This window comes from Canis lupus, chromosome 3, assembly GCF_011100685.1.
Source record: "Canis lupus familiaris isolate Mischka breed German Shepherd chromosome 3, alternate assembly UU_Cfam_GSD_1.0, whole genome shotgun sequence".
NCBI lineage: Eukaryota > Metazoa > Chordata > Mammalia > Carnivora > Canidae > Canis > Canis lupus.
Genome location: NC_049224.1, coordinates 7,543,313 through 7,562,315, shown reverse-complemented (window position 1 = coordinate 7,562,315; position 19,003 = coordinate 7,543,313). Strand labels below are relative to the sequence as shown.

The 19,003-nt window shown below is 36.1% G+C and overlaps 1 long non-coding RNA gene across 1 annotated transcript in view; it reads left to right on the top strand.

Moving 5' to 3' along the window:
- Nucleotides 1–15,452, top strand: part of LOC111095108 — a 154,171-nt gene extending 138,719 nt beyond the window's left edge. The window contains exon 3 of the long non-coding RNA XR_005356591.1: nt 14,506–15,452. This is a non-coding gene — a long non-coding RNA (uncharacterized LOC111095108). The remainder of the gene's footprint in view (nt 1–14,505) is intronic.
- The last annotated feature ends 3,551 nt before the right edge of the window (nt 15,453–19,003 follow it).

Below are 19,003 nucleotides of genomic sequence, written 5' to 3'. Positions count from 1 at the left end.
ATTCTGCATTTTACTCTAAGGTGGCTTTGAATGGGCTGTTTTTTCCAGGATCTTTAAGTCTTTTCCTGTGAAATGGCTGGACTCCCAAGATGAGTATTCTCCAACCATCTTCCTGAAAGAGATTAGTCTGGCTGCTAGATTCTGGAATCCAGCTGAGGAAGGAGCCTTGTGGGTGACAGGTACGAGAGGATGTTATGTTCACTTACTGCTCCTATTTCCCCATATAGTCTTGCTGTCAACTGTGCCTGTAAACTCCACATTCAAACATTCTTTTTTTCACCTCTGTGAAAATAAACGTCCAGTCTTTTGCAGGGATGAGGCAGTTCTTTGGCTGCACAATGTGGGAGAGAGGGAAGGTATCTATGAACTCTAACTGCTTCTAATGCAGATTTCAAGCAGCCTTCCTTTCTTTAGTCCTTCTTTCACCCTGCATCCAGGGGGTAACTAGGTATACCTGAACTCAAGGGGTTCATTGCTTGGGGAGCATCAAATTGATCACAACTCAATAAAGAACTGAAAGCAAAGATCTTATTATTACTTGTTAAGTCAGGAGACAGGAAGATAACTCTCAGAGTACTCTCCCAATTGGGTGAGTACAGGAAGCTTTTATTCAGTGCATTGGGGGTGGGGGCAGGGAGCTTCCATATGTACATTGGTTCTGTTGCACATGCCTAGTATGTCAACATGCTTGTGCATACATGGTATGTTCAAAAAATAGTAGAAAACTGTGCCCATAGGAGGAGATCTTAGTATTATAATGAGCTAAAGGTAATGAGGTCAGCTGAGGGAGCTTCTGTGCAGGTCTTCATCTCAGGGTGGCTCATGTAAGGGACACTGAGCAAGGGGCTACCAGGTGAAACACCTCCTTGGGTGTCTGCTTACCTAGATGTGTTGATTCTCCAAAACAAAACACTTTCCTTCCCTGCTTTTGTCTCTTCCCCTCCTCCCTTCAACTGAAATCTTTCATCTCTCTTATTTGAGTAACTTCCCATTGCATCCTAGCTAACAAAGGGAGGGGCTCCAATTCCTGAGTTTTTGTGGATTCTGAGTATGATTATTTCTTTCCTTTTGGTATGGCCAGCTGAGGATCAAGTTTCTTGTAATTCAGTTACAGCTCATCCGTCTACTTTCCAGCTTCAAAATGTCACCGCTGCCTACTTCTCTCATTTCTTTGGCTTTTCTTTTGAGCGTATGCCTTTAAATATCACTTATTATCATTTTAATGGGGTTTCAGGAAGGAGCTAGAGTAAAAGCAAATGTTCCTGGAGATTTCCTTGGAAGTTGAACATTCTTTTAATAGTACTATTCCTTTCTGAAATGTTTATTTTCTCTTAATTGGGCCAATATTTGATTTATTGTTCTTAGAATATTGGTGGAAATATTTCCTCCCACACTGGACAATAAGGAAAAATAATAATAATTTACCAATGTAGCTGAACCTGTTTATAATGCTGCTTATGGAATATTTACCTAATCTTAAACTTTTACCCCGGATATATACGTTTTATATATTTTGACACATTACACTGCAATTGGATTAAAAGACAAGGTGAGATGGTTTCAGGATAGTTCTGACAAAGCTAAGAAAGAAATTCTGGCATATAGAAACAAGCATGCCCAAGTGATAATTGCCAACAACTCAAGAAGAAAAATAAATACTTTAGACTTTCAGCATTTTGGCATAAAAAGCACCCATAGTACACACAAATCAATAATAACACATAATTTTTGAAATGAGATTTTATTTAATGAATGCCTGCATTTCATTGAAAAAACATTTCATTCATTTGAATACACAAGGTATTTTTTTTCCTCCTAATTTGTGACTCTGAAATGATTTTGCAGACATTAGAACAGCTGCCAATGTTATAAATTACGACATACACTACTTAGAATTGCACTGAGTATTTAAAAGGGAGAAAAAAAAAAGGTACAAACACCTTTAAGGTATTAAATTGTTCAAAAAGGCATTCTTGTTATTCCCAAATGCATGTATAACTCCATAAAATGCTACATAAAGTTATTGTCCATTTGGTTACTTTGGAATGAAATTTGTGAGTAGTTTAAACAAAGCATTTTTAAAGTTTTGTTTGCAAGATATTTCTCTATCATGGCTGCTCTTATTAATTTTTGTGTGTGATGTGTATGTGGGAATTAGTGATACTTGAGAGATTAGAGCCTGTTCAAAGACATAAAAGGAACATACTTTTAGGAATTCATGTTAAAACGGCCTGGAAACTCCTGATACGGATGTTTCTCAAGAGTTACTTTCAACATTTTAGAATTCCGAGCCACTATATCTATTCAGGAAAGCAATCTGTCTTTGAGTTTGATTCTACATTGCTTTATCCTCAGCCTCTTGGTTCAGGAGGACAAAATACTTCTTTGTTGATTCAGATGGATTGATAGGAGTTAATTAAAACAGCAATTATTCTGCCTAAGACAATTCCAAAATGAAAAGAGTTTTATTTCAATTTTAGGGGGAATGTTTTTGTATATACCAGTGCCTTTTTACGCATGAATGGGATTCCCCCCCTGCAGTTAGGACTCCAGGAAAGATTTGATGTACATTACTTAGAACATAGTAGAACATAGGGACCAAAACAGATAAGCAATATTCCCTCCCTTATCAAGGACTCCTTTACCTACCACCTCCTCTAGATGAATCACAACAGAGAACAGAGAAATGAATAAATAAGGTTTGTGGATTGCCAACATATATGCCCATGTACTAAGTAAAGCTCATGAACTGTACTCATAGGAAAGCTTGTTAGATCCTTTTATAGCAATTGTTTAAGTTCCTGTTATAAAAGTCCAATAGGTTCTTTTCTTTTTTTTTTTTTAATTTTTTTTTAATTTATTTATTTATGATACAGAGAGAGAGAGAGAGAGAGAGAGGCAGAGACATAGGCCGAGGGAGAAGCAGGCTCCATGCACCGGGAGCCCGACGTGGGATTCGATCCCGGGTCTCCAGGATTGCGCCCTGGGCCAAAGGCAGGCGCCAAACCGCTGCGCCACCCAGGGATCCCCAATAGGTTCTTTTCTACCCCACCAATATTATTTCAAAAATATTTTAAAAGAAGGAGAAAGGGAGGTAGAGAGCCTGATGCAGACAAGCTGAAGGGACACTTACTGTAGGTGAGGGAAGAAATAGACGGATAAATCCCCAAGATTTCTAAGGGCAGCACTGCACAACTCAGAGTAATAATGGTAATGTTGACAGGGGTAGTCATTGTGATGATTTTAATTTTCTGAGTGGTTTCTATGGGCCCGAATTTGCTTTATGTAAACTTTCATATTTGATCTTTATGATAAATCTGTGAAATACGAGTTTTCTTCATTTTTATAAATTATGTACCAGAAGCACAGAGAGGTTAAGTCATTTGCATGAGGGCCCACAGTTAATGATGCAGAGACTGAGTATGCACTCTTGTAGTTATATTATGCTCTACTGAATAGCTTTCATGTGATGGCTCTTAGTCATCAAGAAAATGTTAAATTGTGTTCACAAATTTTGGTTAAGAAGATAGAGAGTACTGTAGCATGATTAGAGGGATAAGTGTCAGTTTTCAAGAAGAAAACAAATTCTCTTTCATCTAATTGCAAGTGTATGTGAGGATCAACTAAACACAGGCCCAGTGACAAACCTCTCAAGGATAAGGGAAGAAATGGCTGATGTGCATTTATTTTGGACATTAGTCTAATCAGCAGGATCTGATGAATGACATTTGGGATGCCTGAGACAAGGGTGGATACTGCTGCAAAGCCATTAGAGGCTGTTATTGAGGATTTATTTGAGGATAGCAAAGCCTTTCAAATTTGTCCAAGGGAACATTTGTTTATAAAAAGAAAAGCAATCTTGTCAACATGGATGAATAGAATAAAATTCAGAAATAGGATAAATACTGGAATAGTCAGTGCAATCCATACCATTGGGTACAGACAATGATACCATTATTTTTCTCCTATGAATGAATAATGTCTTGGATAATTAAAAAAAATTACTTGATGTCAGTCTCTAGGTGGGTGTGCCTATGACTAGAAAACCACATGAAGTTGTGCTATTTCAACCTCAGAAGTGGGGCTAATCTTTTTTTATGACTTATTTATTTTAGAGAGGGGGGAGAGAGAGAGAGAGAGAGAGAGAGATCGAGATCATGAGTGTGGGGGTAGAGGGATGAGGGACGGGGAGGGAGGGGCAGAGGGAGAGGGAGAAAGAGTCTCAAGCAAACTCCCCACTCAGGACAATATCTCGTCACCTTGAGATCATGACCTGAGTGAAACCAAGAATCAGACATTTAACTGACTGCACCACTCAGGTGCCCCAAAAGTGGGGCTAGTCTTTGATGTAATTGATTTAAATATTTTTAAAATTTTATTTTTTAAAAAAATATTTTATTTATTTATTTGAGAGAAATACAATATGAGCAGAAAGGAGGGACAGAGAGAGAGGGAGAGGGAGAGGCAGACACGAGCAGGGAGCCCAACATGAGGCTGCATCCCAGGACTCTGAGATCATGATCCCAGCTGCAGGCAGATGCTTAACTGACTGAGCCACCCAGGCCCTCATGTAATTGATTTTTATCAAGTAGAAAAATAATCAGTGTCTTAGATGAAACTTGGTATATATGTATCAAGATGCATGATTGCTAGCAGCTAGGATGACAAATGTGCTAAAGTTGAACAGATCATGAAAATTAGCAAAATAGCCAACAAAAGTCAAGTAGGGGTGATTACCTGCAAGTATATTAATGATGACAAATTAACAATACATATGACTGGAAAAAGCCTGGCTTGGAAGAAATATGGCTGGAGATTACCTAACAGAGAGGACTGTAAAGAAAAATAAGAATCGCAAACCTAAATGTGAAATATATACGAGTTTATAACATCTAAAGTTATTAAAAGTTGCTAATTAAGTACCATTTCTGATGATTTCATCAATGAAATTAAACCAGGATTGGAAAAGGACCCTAGTCAAATGTCCAAATACCAAAATGATGGCTGAACTAGAACATGCAAAACAGCAATGTCATACTCCCTCAAAAGTTTTTTAAGGTTTACTATGCATCTTTTTCATGATATTTATTTATTTATTTATTTATTTATTTATTTATTTATTTATTTTTAATTTGTTTTTTTTCATGACCGTAATTTAAATGATGATTTTTAAACAATTATTTTGAACAATTATTAGTATTAATAGAATGGACTGTAGAAAACTTAGCTCTTAAAGGTAATTGCCTGCTCCTTTTTTTTTGCCTGTTCCATTTTTAAAAACATGTTGTAGACTGACATTTATACAACCTTTTTCCATATTTCATACCTTTTCTTTACTGCATTGCAATATACTTTCACTTTATATGCCATGTTGTTGGTAGAGACTATTGGTTTTTAATGCTCTCAAGTTGAATTGTAGTGATTTGTCTTCATAAATAGGCCAGAGTCATAAAAAACAGGATTTCGTACATTTTCTAAACAACATATGACATTATATAATTAAATCTTTAGTAACATAGTGCATCAAGAATGTGACTCTAATGTGCTACAGAGTCTGCGGGTAAAACAACACAATAAACTTTCACTAAAATACATTGTGTAGTATGGCCTTACATGTCCTCCGCCCCAGTTCATTGTATGGTAAGGAGACTCGAAACGCTACTTTTGAGAGAAATCTAGACATACTTAATGTTATCCTAAATAGTATCTAAGGTTTGGAAATAGGTATCTGAAATTTGGGGAGTGTCAAAGTAGGTAGTGTCAGTGGTAACATTTATACACAGGCTTTCCACATGTCCCACCATCTAGTGCCACTCATTTCATAACAAATGATTTATATGTATAGGGTATGTTTATCATGTGCAGCTCTAATATAAGCTAGACAGGGTAGAGAATGACTAGAAGGACAATTCCTGGTGGGTTTTTTTTTTTTTTTTAGCACTTTTTGGGAGGAAATAGCTTAATAGCACACAGCAATGTTCTATTATTTCTGGTAGTCAAATCTGAAAGCAACATATAAATGCTTTGTAGATATTTGGATTTAGAAAGAACATAGATTATACCCTCATCCTAGACATTGATATATTTGGACTTGTGGTTCTCAGTTTTCATTCAATACAAACTTCTTTCAGTATCTCTTATGTATAGTCGTAAAATTCTTCCTCGCATTCCCTAGATTTTGATATGCTTCCTTTTCCTACGGTCTAGCTTGAGAAACACTAATTTAGAACATGACTTTGAAAACAGTGACTCGGTGTTTCTTTTGGGAACCACCTTGCCCTCTTTTACTTCATGTTGTTTGGTCGAGTTAATTCCAATCTAATCTAGAAAGTTAGGAGTAGCTCATGGATTTTTTTTTTTTTCTTCTTTTTAATCTCTGGCTGTAGTTCAGAGATTGATACATGAAGTAATAGGTACATAAGATTCAATTCCAAGAAGAACTTTGGCATGAACTTGTGTAAAGAGGCTCTTTTTACTTATTTATATTTTTTGTGGGATTGCTTTCTGTTAGGATAATGCAAGGCTGGAAATGTCAGTACTCACAATAGAGAGAGGTCACGCTTAGAATACAGCTCTTGCAAAATGAAGCTGTGCTAAGTGCTGGAAAGTGATGAAATACAGATCGTATTGTTTGAGCCTCTGGGTCTAACCATGCCTGAAGCTAATATTTTTTTTATCTGAAACTTTCAGTCATAGAAAATAGCAAATTAACGCCCCTCTCATTTTTCCTGTGGTTTAATGAATTGAGTTGGCTTTCTGTCCATTGCAAACAAAACATCCTAATACGGAAATGGCTCATGCATAAAGATATGCATATTCCATTTATTCATTTTTACTTATCTGTTTGTCATATATATGTGTATGTATATATATATATATATATATATATACACACACACAATGCAATATAATTTTCCTTCCCTTGTTACCTCTGTTATCCACAAGCTCTCTAGCAACATGAATACTGATGATATATTCAGTAACCATAATATAAATTATTTTTGAAGCACAAACAATTACTTTCTTCAGATTGGATGCTGACAATCATGTCCTCTTAAACCAGTGTAGTTAGCTTATTATCATGTTAACCTGTACCCTCGATATCACCATCACCGAAGCTGATGCTATTCTTTTGTACTCAGTTTATGGTTCTCCTCTTAATTCATAGTATAGCTGTGGCTTGGCTGTTTTGTTTCCTAACCCTCTCTCTTTCCAACTGAGTTTCTGTTTTTGATATGTTTTTCCATTTCCTTTCTCATATCTACCGTATCCCTTATTGCTCCTCCTTAACTTACCCCTTTGTCACAGTTGCTGCTTTTCTAATCCTCTCCCTCTCTTTTCTTTTACCATATTCCAGGCCTTAAAGTGTCTTCCAGGAGGTACATGTATGAAAGGAATCTTGTGGACTAGGGTGTTTGGATTTCTTTGTACAGTGTGCCAAGGACATAGCAGGCACCCAATACATGTTTATTGAATTAGTATAAACTTACCTTACTAAAATAGCATTCTAGAGTCCTAAGAAAATTAATGCTGTTTCAAAGCTGCCTGATTTATGCCCAGAGAGCAGATTAGACAAGGAGAGAAGTGAGCTTATTAATCTTCCCTTCAACATATAGTTAATTTTGATGATGCCTGTTAATCACTCGCGGCTGTTCAGAAGGTAGTAGCAGCCTGTCTCTCTTTTTAATGAGGTTAGGTCTTCCTACAAATGCTCTAAGAGCTAAACAATGAGACTTCAAATGTTGGTAAGCAATTGTTTATCTTTCAGCACAAGTTCCTGTACTATTTTACCCATTTTTTAAAAGTTTATGAGACCCCAGGGAGATTATTAGGAGGAAAAGGCAGCCCGTACTTTCGGTGTTGTAATGTTGCTGCGCTATTTCAGATCCTCTCCCACGCTCATTGCCTGGGCTCTGCCCTTACAGAGACCTCTAATGGCCCAGTTCCTCATTTCCCTTAGTCATTATTCCCTGACTGCGCTTAAGTCCTTGCTTGTTTAGAATTTTTGTCAGTCACCTTTGTACAGTCCTTATGCCCTGGATTGCCTGTGCCTTGGACCTCTTGCCACATCTACTGTGTCTGGATCCACTCCTGGCCAGTTTATCCTTTTTTATGGATATAAATAAAACGCTATAGAATATCAATATTAGCAAGTGTTGATTTGACTTACTGTGGCCCCTAATTTACTTCTTAACTCACTGTGAATAGCAAGAGTTTTTTAACCCATCTATCAATTTCCTAGTAACAGTTTTTCTAAATTTCTAATTGGTTCAATCCTTTAATCTCATTCCACCAGCCCCAAGATTGTCAGATAATTTTACCTCGGTTCACAAAAGGATGGAGACCGCCACTTTAGTCACACCTTTGCCCATATTCCCTCTTTACCTCTCATGAGCACTTGATACCTTTCTTCCTTGCTTCCTTTTGTGTGGAAGTTGAGTCTTGTCCTTTTTTTAAGGCCAGCTACAATCCATTTGCTCCTCAAAGACCTTCCTTACTCCTTCTTTTCTTGATCCATAGCATCTGCAGTCTTTTCATCATCAAACTTTTCCGAAACCTGCAAATGTACAAAAGCCTCACCTCTCTTTCACCATTGCCAAAATTTGAGATTCAGAACTAAGAATCATTGTCACTTCATAATTATGTACTCTAGACCACTGTTTATTTAGCTTTGCTATCTTGAGTCTGTGAAACCCTATCTTTAAATTCACCTATGGGATCCTAATTGCCAAATCCAACAACTTTTTCTCTGTTTTTACTCTCTGAGCCTTTGGCTTTCTTTAGCATGTTGTCTTGTGATAAAAATTCTTTCTACCTTTGCTACAACATCCTAAGAATCTCGTTTTTTTCTTATCAACAGCCTCTGCTTGCAACTCCCCATTCCCTTGTCTACTTTATTTTCACCTTACATCTGCTTGGAGACCTAGTATACCACTGTGAGGATCATCTTTTACAAAACTGGTTTATTATGACTCTGTGCTGCTTGAAAACCAAGATAAGGTCTTAACATCACAGCCTCGCAGATAAAAGCAGCAATCTTCTTCTCTCCTGTTTTCCCTACTTACCTTATCTCACATAATCTGGCTACTACCCTATCCCACTGGGGATTCCATGCTACCTCTCAACTAATTTGCTCAATTTCCTAAAATAATTCCCATTGAATTCCTTCCTTTCAGCCAGCTAAGATTTCTATGACTGGGAAAAGATACTCTTAGAATAAGCTAACAATTTCCAAACATCTATGATGAACAGAAACATTAACTCACTCTTGCTTGCTTTGAAATATTTTCTTCCTTTGATGGGAAAGCTAATATTTATTAACTTCCAGATGACGCATCAACAAGATATTGGTCTGTGCTATTGAATATCTAAAGTGTGCTCCAACTGAGCTACATTTAGGGGTTACTTGAATTAAAAAACAGGCTCCACTCAAAAGGGCCTCAACAACTAGCCTGTGCAGTAGGGCATTAAGCCTAGTTTTAGCTAGTATCTGAAAGCTTTCACTAGTTTGAATATGGTTACTTTTTTTTTTTTTTTTTTTTATTTTTTTTTTTTATTTTTTTATTTATTTATGATAGGCACACAGTGAGAGAGAGAGAGGCAGAGACACAGGCAGAGGGAGAAGCAGGCTCCATGCACCGGGAGCCCGATGTGGGATTCGATCCCGGGTCTCCAGGATCGCGCCCTGGGCCAAAGGCAGGCGCCAAACCGCTGCGCCACCCAGGGATCCCTGGTTACTTTTTTTTAAATTAAAATATCCCTACTCTTGGGAGATAAGGAGATGTTTTATTAGTATTTTAAAATCAAGGAAAGAAATTTTTTAACCCAAATCAGTGACACTTTTGGTTCGGCATGTGAAATTTAATTATTTTCCATGAGGTATTGCTACTTATCCAATTCAAGAATATGGAAAAATCCATGTTGTGAGTTTATAATTACTTTATGACTTAGTAACTTATGATATCAAAATCATATCCATTCCTATTTAAAGACTTTCAACAAAATAATCATTTATGCTGAAAAGAAAATATATTAGGTATGTATTTACTCAATTACCTGATTGAAAACACAAACACAGAGTCCTTCAAATGAATGTTTACTCAAATACATAGTTACCCCATTTCTTCCTCTTTAATTGGCTATTATTGGTTTCAGGTGTTATGTTAAATATGTAATATTACATCATGGTTTCATGTTCATAGAGAAACAGGAACACTCACTTTGTGTGTGTGCTAGATATCAGACAGACATTTGTTATAAATGCTCCCACTAGCTTGCATACTTCAGTTTAAAATGTGTGTGCCCTGTCACTTTTGGGTTTCTCCAAAATATTGTAGAGTTTATACGTACTAGGAATGACAAGAAAAATAGATTTTTTTTCTTATAATTCAGCTACTCTTCTTTGTGAAGAATCATTATCAATTTATTTGATGACTTCAAATGATTTAAAATGCTATTTTGATACATTTCTTTTATATACAGTAAACTAGCTTTTTAAATTTTCTTGCATTCTTTAGGTTCCATAAGGGTGAGTGAAGAATACATGTTTTATGTAAAATATATAATATATGTCATATAAGTGATATAATTTGCTTTCTCTTATACTACTCTTAAGACAATTGTCAAGATTAGTTTTAAATGAACTGTCTTCCCATGGAATGGTTTAAAAATCCTAGTCTATTTCATAACAATATTTTGAGACTCTTCCTGTAATAACTCAGAAAGAAGTTTGAAAAGTGGCATCATGGGTCTTAAAGACTATGAAATCTGGGTTCTTTTTTCATACTATTTTGGGGTTGATGTTTGCCAAAGTACAAGTCGCAAAACTTTATGGTTTGGCTTCTTTACTTTCCATTGATGAAAATATATGTGCAGATCATGAGGTCACATCTGCCACAAAAATCTTCCACTGGTGTCCATTCTGAGTTTGTGAAGAATTGTCTTTGTTGTTGCGGTTGGTTTTGGAAGACATGTGAACTTTGTGTCCTTTATGATATCTGAGGTTCCAATAGTTATGCTTGCTTTATCGGCCTATGGTCCTCTGGGGTGTAAATTTGACTTTAAAGATAATTGGTGCAAGAGTGAGGTGAAGCCTTTTTGTACTGCAGAAGTGACAGGTTTGGGGATCTCTGCTTCACTAGAGGTCTGATTGCCTGCCTTGCATCCTACATAAATGCTTTTTTATTTTTAACTGAGAGTCTGTTTCCCTTGATATGGAATTCCTTTGGACAACATGTCCTCTGACCTGAACCCAAATATCATTTCTTGTATGTTAGGGATTTAATGAGGCATTTCTGGATGTCTGAAAAATCCGTAGAGCATAAAATCTTTGAAATTACTATTTCTCCTGATAGGAACATAATGTGAATACATGATTAAAAGCCTGCTCCTGTTTTTGAAATGTCTAAATACATACACAGAACAGATAAGAAAATGGCTTTCAAGGCAGATTGTCCATTCTTTCCTGTACACTTAGCCAACTCAGAAGAGAATAGCTAATACTCCCCATTCTTTTCACAGAACATGACATCCTCTGGTCAGGTGCTGCTGAACACAAAGGGCCAACGGGCTGCTAACCTGCTCTGGTTGGTTTGGTTTGGTTTCTTTTTACAGTTATACTACCAACTGGCTTACATGCTTACAACAATGTATTCCAGCTGGATTGTGTCAATTATTATTATAATTATGTAATTTACTTGATAATCTATGAGTTAATGTAGTGTGAGTGTGAGAAGAGAGTTGTTTCCATGATAACTAATGAGAACACTCTGGAAAAAACCTGATAAAGGTGAACTGCTAAAAATACTGTGTTTGCTGTCAAATTAGGTGTGAGCAAGCCAAATATAAACAATCGGAGGATAAGTTATTAAAATATAGAAATCTCTTTTTTGACAAAATTGTAAGATTCTTGCTTAAAAGACACTACTAAATAGAAGTTGTTTATAATGGTTTAATGTATGATTAATGAAAGAAGGAAAAGGGGGAATTACAATCTGCAGATCCATACATTTGTTAAAAAAAAAAAAAAAAAGCCTTGTCCTACATCAAAAGGCTGAATAATGAGTGTGGTTTATTTTTCACATAAAATAAAGTATTTAAGATATTATATACTTTTTCTTTGACTTAAATACTTTTTCTCTGATTCCCTACTTTTTTCAATTATCTGACCAATCACTGTTCTAGATACCATAAGACCCTTGTGTCCTGTAAATGCTTTTGTTCAAGTAACGGTCTTCCCTGCTTATTTTAACTCAGAATCCCCAATCCAGGTAGCAAGCAGATTTTTTGCTTGGTCAAGTTCAATTTCCTTAGTTTACTGTATTCTCCTGCATGGGTCTTTTGCTACTTTTCCAGCATCTTTATCCATCTCTTTCTTATACGGCCGAAGCTAGAGCCACATCTGACTTCTGACTCTTCAGTTATCATGTCATAGACTTTTATGCTTTTGATCCTACTGTTTGGGATTCCATCAGCTTCCCATCCATCCGATCCATCTGTCTTGTCCTCTAGCAAAGTCCTACTCAAATATTCCAGCTCAAATATTCATCTCCTCTGTAAAATAATCCCTGTAGGGAACTCCCTTAATATTCTAGGAATACTGTGTTTTAGCACTTATCACTCATGTTGCAAGATGATTTTTTAATGCATTTGTTTCAGCCAGACTCTAAGCTCCTTAAAGGGAGAGAAACCATGTATTGATTGTTTCTGTATCCCCAAATCCTAGCAAATACTAGGTATTCAGTAAATGTGCGTAGAATGAAGCAACAAAGAGATCAAATTTGTTTCAAATTGAACCAACAACTAGAATCTTCAGAGACTAAGGTCTCCTTTAGAAGCTAGTGAACCCCCTTGTCTTTCCACCTTAAATTACCTCTTCTCTCTTCCTTTTACCCCATTCTTGAATTTGTCTCAACTTCTGTATCTCTCATTAATTCTAAACCTACTGTATTTTCATTTCAGCTCTCACAAATTTGTGGGTGATTGAGATTTTTAAGAAGGTGGTAAACAACTACTGACAGGGAATTCTAGAAGGAATTAAACCATCAGATGGTGGGTTTGACCACATTACATTTAAGACTCCCTCTTTCACTAATATTCTGTGAGTTATCCCTTAGCAGGTATTAGTTCCCTCACAGATTTATGGGACTCTTCTCATTACACCATATGGACAGTCATCCATTCTACGTGGTTACCATGACTCTCTTATGGAGTCTCTCTTTTATCATCTAATTAGTGACAAACAAGAGGGAGTGGGTAAAGTGCCCATTTACCATTCTACCTACCTCTTAATAAATCCTCAGCCAAGGGAAAGAGCTTTGTAGAATTGGATGTTTGTCCTGGCAGATGGCTGGCCTTGCTTACATATCTCCACGTACTACTCTCTGTTATCTAATATTAGCAGAGTGATAAACTGTGTGTGTGTGTGCATGTGTATGCACCGACATGCACACATGTTTTCTAGTTTGCATTCATAATCTAGGTGAACAGAAAAGACAGTGTACTTCCAGTGTATAAAGAAAGTAGCTGGAAGAAGCAGAGCGAGACAGACTCAGACACTAGGTCATATATTACTATCAAATATATTCAGATGGATTGGGGTGAAGATGGTCCAATGCATGTATCACTTTGACCCCTGAGCATAAAAGCTGGTATCAGCAGATTTTACTTAGGATGGGCAGTTCTCTAGGATGAGGTGGGGGCAGCAGGATCTTCACTACTCAAGCGAATGCCAATTTCTGTCACAAGTACTGTCACAAATTCAAAGATTTCTTTGTCATCAGAGAATAGTAGCTCTTTTACTGGGGGCATTTAATAGGACAAAGATCATGGAAATTACCTAGGGCCCAGTATTTTAACAGCCAATACTCAATGTCATGATGCTCTATAGAGAATTCTGCTAGTTCTGGCCAATGGATGGTCATTTCATTTCTTTGCTGATTATTTCTAAAAATATGCTATATGCTTCTACCGTGAGTGGTTAAAAACTCTGAAGTATTTATTTATTTATTTATTTTTGTGATTATACGTGGCTGATCATTTTATTTCTCTAAAGCTACTGTGTTGGGAGCAATTTGGTTTAAGATTTCAGAACAAAAAGTGGTGATTTAACCATATGACTTTCCACTGTATTTATAGAAACAAAGTTTCACTGAATAAGTTTATACAGGGCTCTGAAATTTCACCTTTCTAGTGGGAGTAGAAAATAAGCATTTTGATATAGGTTTCCTGGAAATCTGGTTAATGCTAGCATTGCAGATCATATGTAAAAGGCTGTGTGTGTGTGAGTGTGTGTGTGTCTGCGTGTGTGTGCACTCATGTGGACGTGAGAGAGAGACCCACAAATAAAAAGAAACAAAATGTAGTAGATCATCTATAAAGTCAAATAGGACACAGATTAGAAACAAACGAACACTTTCAAAACTTAATAAAAGAACCCAATTGAGGGTATGTGGGCCAGAAGCACAGCTACATCTTTTAACCACACAAAATTTCATTTCATTTCAGGTTCTTGTCAAACCAAGCTACATATATCAGACACTTGAAACAAGAACTGACATTAGTACCAGCTGTTGGATGAAGACATGCAGCAATCCTCCTGAAGTTTAGCAGTTTGCAGTGTCTGTAACCTGCACTTAGCTGTGACTGATTCAGGTTTATGTCCTTGAAATAGAGAGTGAAGCACCCTGGTAGATAAAATTAATTGATGAAATTTAGGCATGTGATTCAATTCACCCAAAAATGAGTCACATGGAAAACAGAAATTAATATATATTCATAACACAATTACCCCTTGGCTCATTGACAGCAGGGAGCAAAATAATTCTGGGATAGAGAGGAATTCAGGTTAGAACTGAGGGACTTTGCCAGTTACACAATTACCTTGTGGCCTGAAGGGGCCAGCGTCTTGCCTTAGGCAATGCCATCACTCTCAAGTATTCCAAAGGCCTAAACAATTCACTCACTTCCCTTCCTAAATTGTATGCATAGATGATAATCCAGGGGAACTGGGGAGCTCCAGATGCCCTATTATTAATATCTGACATGTAATATTTCATTCATAAAGTAATGACTTTGCTTCCTTGGACCCTCAGCAAGAAACTAAAACAAATGTGACTACACTTTATAATAAGCGACAAATCTCTTCTTGCTCCCTTTTGGTATTCATTGTGATATCATTAATCAGTGCTATACTCCTGATAATAAATCGTGATGTTCCCGAGAATGCGAAAATGCATTATTCTTCTGTTGTCCAGTATTCTGTATGCCACACTCTTAGTTAAAAACAACTAGAAGGCTCTAGGAAAAGCGTTTAGTTTAAATTCAGTTATTCAACTATTTTACTTTTGAGACCATCACGATTACCTTGGGATCTCATTAAGAACTGAAGATTGCTTTGTCATTTGTCTATTGTCCCTGGAAGGAAAATAAAATACCTTCCTTTTGATTTTGAATCTGTAGTCTAAGAATGTTTTTTTTTTTTTCCGTCTATATATTATGAATATGCATGTTTGCCTGTTCTAGTATCCATTGCAGATGATGGACATAAAAAGGGAGGAAAAAATTATGTCCATTTGATCCACTTCCTAATGGGAACATTATCCATCTGTTCTTAATAGACTGTAATCAGCCCTATTTATTTTTGATTTTTTTCTAAAAGAAATTGACAAAGACAAAATAAAAGATGCATTTAGGATTCAAGAAAAATAGCTTCCTCATCATGAATCTCTACTAGATCTAATTTGTACCATGTCACAGATCACATCATGAAAGCAATATCAACAGATTAAAATAATACTTGTACAATCTGCAATCAAAACAGAAACAGTTGGCATTTGATGTCTGACATTCATGTTTTCCAAGTGTATTTTTAAAATGGAAGTAATAGTAATATCTACTTACTAAAAAAAGTAAGATGGATTTATAAAGTAAGGCTTAGGATGAGTTTTCTTTTGTATCACACCCCAGGTTCTGTTCCTATAGGAACTATATTTAACACTTGCAGCTGTTTTTTTCCCCCAATATCAGCCCCATATTTATATATTAAGTGGTTTTATATGTATATGTTCTTCTGATATGGCCCTAACACTGGTACATCATAATATTTAATTAAATAAGTATTCAGTCCTTATAGTAATGATTTTATACTGTTAACTGGATTATATACTGTTAACTGGTGTGTCAAGTGGCATAATCTACTACCTTTCTGATATTATACATTTGTTTGATAATTGCCTTTTTACATTTTCTATCTAATTTCTTTCCAGCTCTTTAATGGAACTGTGTACCCCTCTTAGTACCTTTATCCACATAGTAAAATATGTCAAATAATCTGTCATTTCTTTTTCTTTTCTTCTTCTTCTTCTTTTTTTTAACCAGAAGACTGGGAGCATTCCCGTGCTCTCTGCAGGCATAAGGTGACTTGTGCTACTCAACTGCAGCGTGTATTTACATAGACTGTGAGGTGAATGGCAGCTTCTGCCCCCATTTCAGCCAAGTTGTACAATGCCGGAACCATGATCTGCCTCAAACACTTACCTATTTGTTGGAAACTACACTGATTGTTTCCCAGGTGTGAAGCATGACTGTTGCCTTGGGTCTTCTCTTTATCATTATTGTGATACTCCTTTCATATATCTCTGTGTTTTCCTTGATTTTAGGTTTTCATTGCTCAAGATTCTCCACATCATTTTAGTGGAGCTATTTCTAAGTATGTTCCAAAAAGTGTGCAAAGGATGTAAAGCTAGCATGTTTAACGATATTTTCATTTTCTTCTCCCACTTGTTTGATAGTTTGGTTAGTTATAAAATTATAGTTTGAAATGTTTTCTCCAGAATTTTTAAGGCATTTCTCTCTGGTGATAATGAGAATTACTGTATTATGTCGTATCTCAATCTTTTGTGTATAATCTTTAAATTTTTTCTATGGAAACACTTTGTACCAAATGTTTTAGAGTATTATGATAATGTGCCCTAGTGTGGTACTTTTTCAATTTGTTGTGTTTGGTATTCATGGTCCCTTTCAATGTGACAACTAACCTTTAGTTGTGGGAAATATTATTTCTTATATAATTCCCTTCATCTTTTTTTTTTAACCTAGATCTCTTGATAGGTAAATGTTTGACTTCTTGCTCCAGACTTCTAATTTGTTTATCCTTTCTTCCTATTTTCCAACTTGCTATTTCCTTTTTTGTCCTCTTTTTGCAAAACAGACTCAATTAAATCTTTCAAAGTTTCTACCAAAACTTGTATTTCATCTCTTCTATTCTAAAATTTCCATATGCTCTTTGTCTTTTATGCCCCATTTAAAAAAACTGCACCTTTTTCTTCTTTTGGGGATGAAATAGCCTCTTTTATCTCTCAAATAATATTTTTAAAAATTTCATTACATCATCTCTGTTTTTGCCAGGTTCCTTTTATCTGCTCTCTCTTTTTCATGTTGGAGGCTTTTTTTTCAAATTTCTTTTGGCTCTTGGCAACTATTCAAATATAGGAGTGAGGACTAAAAAGCTGATGGGGAACTTTATGGTATGTGTATGGTGGAGTAGGTGTTATTTATAAAAAGTAAATTTAACACAGATTCAGAAGATTCATTGTGGGGCCCCTGAATGTCTTATTGACTTCTATTCTGATCATTTTCTCCAGAGAGTAATTCATTCTGTTGTTAGAGTGGCTGCTAGCATGATAAGAGTTTAGGTAGGAGAGAGGGATGGAAACTCATTGTACAGTACATAGAATTTAACTTTATTCTCCATTTTAGCAATAGGATTTGATTTTATTCTCCTCATCTCTGCCTTCCCCAAGTTTTTAGCCTCTCTGGTCATTTTCTTTAAAAAAAATAATTTAAATTCAATTAGCTAGCATAGAGTACATCATTAGTTTCCAATGTAGTGTTCAATAATTTATCAGTTGCATATAACACTCAGTGCTCATAACATGCCCTATTTAATACCCATCACCCAATTACCCTATCCCTTCACCCACCTCTCCTCCAGCAACCCTCAGTTTGTTTCCTATAGTAAAGAGTCTTTCATGGCTTTTCTGCCTCTCCAAGGACTTCCCCTTCAGTTGAAGCTCTCCATCTCTTTACAAAGGGAATAGTTGCCTGGTTATCTAGAGTAGGAGTCTGGGCTTGAGGAAAGGGATTGTTTGAGGGGAAGTATTGTACTATATACACTTCTGGCTTTTAGCCTACTAAGCAAATTCTATGCCTGTAGAAGCTTCCTAAGGCTCTCCAGAATTCTGCAGCATAAATTGGCTTTATCTCACTGGTGTGCCCCACTGCATATGTTGACATTTTAGTTTTCTGCACCCAATTAAGTATGTTACAACTCATTCACTTCCTTTCCACATCCCAACATTTGTTGACATATATTGCCTACTGTTTCCTCCTTTTATTTTCCTTGTGGTTTAAGACTCTTTATTATCTTATCATCATTTTTGTAAGGGCTCAGAAGGGAGTAAACATAGATACATGTGTAAAATCTGCCATGTTGCATAGGAAATTATCTAATAGAATTTTATTTATCAAAGAAATTACTGTATTGAAAATATCTGTGTGTATATATACAGAGTATTTTTACTATGCTAAAAATTTTCTGTGCTCTATTCATCCTCTCCCCTCCAAAGCCCTGGCAACCACTGATTTTTTACTATCTCCTTTTTCAGAATATTATATAGTTGGAATAATCCAGTTTGTAGCCTTTTTAGATCGGCTTCTTTCACTTAATAATATGCATTTAAGTTTCCTCCATGTCTTTTCATGGCTTAATAGCTCATTTCCTTTAAGCACTGAATAATTTTCCTTTGTCTATATGTACCTCAGTTTATTTATCCATTCACCTAATGAAAGACATTTTGGATTCTTCCAAGCTTTGACAGTTATAAACTGCTATAAATATTCATGAGTGTGTTTTTGTGTGGACATAAGTTTGCAACTCCTTTGGGGAAAAACCAAGCATATGATTAGTTTTGCAAGAAACTTCCAAATTGTCCTTGAAAATGGC